Here is a 2,307-nt window from a genome sequence, read left to right as displayed (position 1 = left end):
ATTTTCATTGATAATAAAAAGAAACGAGACACATCTAGGACTGTGACGTCGAATCATATGAAATATTCATATAAAATGTTCAGTATCTAAACAGACTATATAATATAGTGAAACAATATAACAATGGGCTAATAATTTATGAGTTATAAGTTTGTAGATGTCATATCCTATCAGGTGATACCATTAAGTTAGACGTGGCTTGCGCCAATCTTTGGCCGAAACATATCTAAGTTATCTAAGTTATCTGTTTTCTTTCAACAACGCAGTTAAATATAGTAGTTTATTCTAACACAGATAGAAATTAGTTATCAAAAATAGGTTTGAATATCGACAAACCTTTCTGAAGTTATGAACTTGGAACTAGAAAAATGTTCGTTATGGAGAATATGTCGGAGAAAATAGATCTCTCCATTCTGCCAGCGTGGCCCCGGAAACATCGGCCAAACAACGATGGAAAAAGGTTCATTATGTCCCAATCCAAGATTACCAAACTGTATTGTGATTTAATACAACAATCAAACAAGAGCTATATGGAGATCGAGGCCCAAAGACGAGAGTTGTGGCGAGAAAAGCGGAAGACATAGTAGCGAGGGTGGATGGCTAATTTGACTGGATTTTTTTTTTAAATTTTGCCTACATGGTCGTTTTAATGTGACTATGATTTGTTGTGCGGTGTATTTCTTGGCGAGTAAAATTTTGTAGACGAAGTCGTGCAAGTTTACAATTTACAATTACTTTTATTAGAAATACTGTTAAATCGACTGACTATGGTAATGATTTTATACCATTATTAGAGCTTAGTAATTGTCCAGATTTGACATTTTTAGTATTCAAACTATATTTGCTGATTAATCCAATTTCATTCCTGGATGGATTAATTAATCTAACGTTAAGGGTGGAGATCAAATTTATTTTTATGATCTGCCAATGTAATGTATGCTTCATACTTGGCTAAACAATCTATTCGTTGCTCTAGCTTTAAACTGGTAGAGATGTCTACGAGTTCAGTACTAATCACATTATATCTCTAGCAATTAGCTTTTCTATAGTTTTTTAGGGATATAATATAAGAGCTGAGACTACATGTCATTATCTAATTCACATATTTTCAGGAAACGCAAACCGTTTACATTTAATGTTTTGTAATATTGGTATTTAGTTTATGTTGAAGCCATTATGGTGCTTACTTTATTTATCATTTCCAAGATTTCATATTCAAAGAGTTAAAGACACTTAATAGATGATGAGAAATTGCGTGTTCTTATGTCAAAATGGTTCAGAGTCTGTTGACCACCGTTACTCGTATCCTAGAGTTGTGCCTTTGACTTTATTCATTTGACAACATCTCCTACTTTTCCTATTAACCGCTTCAGGTAATAATTATTGATTAGTATTGGGATGCACTTCATCGAGTATATTAAATTGTGTAGTTTCATTATTCAAAGGCTATTAAACTTGATCATGGAGACTGTTCTGCTATACAGGAGCAATATAATATAATTATTTCTAACAGGTTTCACGGATACTGGTATGGGAGCATGTAGCTAAATATTCAATCAATACACACACACACACACTCACTCAAACCACCACTACCACCACCACACACATACACGCATGCACACACACACACACACACACCACCACCACCACCGCCACCAGTACCACCACACATACATGCATACACCAGCACTACCACAACTACACATACACACGCACACACGCACACACACACACATATATAGAGAGGGAGAAAGAGCGGTGGCAAGGGATATATATATAGATGGAGAGAAAGAGAGAGAGAAGAGGCAGTAGAGAATGAGAGTTAGATATATATTAGATATACATACACACATACACAAACACATATATACACCTATTTTTATACATAGATGTGTGTGTGTGTACTTATATTATATGGATGGGCATATATATATATATATATATATAATAATTTTCCCAGAGGATGTAGCAACCGTTACCAATATAGCATAAGAACTTACCTTAGGAGATCATTAGTTAGATTCCTTAAGGGTCATTCTCACAGTTTATATTTATATCATAAGGTTTTTAAACTTTTAAATTTTCATATTCAAAAGAGACAGAGACTTCAAATTCGATATATCGATTTATTCACCACTCTATGTTAACATTTCTGTGCCAAACTTATCCAGTGACTGGTCCATTGGATTTAGACGTTTGGCACTTCTTCAGGAGTGGTTACCTTTCGAACAAAACACGAAAAAACACATACATAACTATTATTAGGTCTTTAGGATATCGTTAGCTTTCGTCTTTGTTATTATA

This window comes from Octopus bimaculoides, chromosome 15, assembly GCF_001194135.2.
Source record: "Octopus bimaculoides isolate UCB-OBI-ISO-001 chromosome 15, ASM119413v2, whole genome shotgun sequence".
NCBI lineage: Eukaryota > Metazoa > Mollusca > Cephalopoda > Octopoda > Octopodidae > Octopus > Octopus bimaculoides.
Note: the sequence above shows the minus strand (reverse complement) of the source record.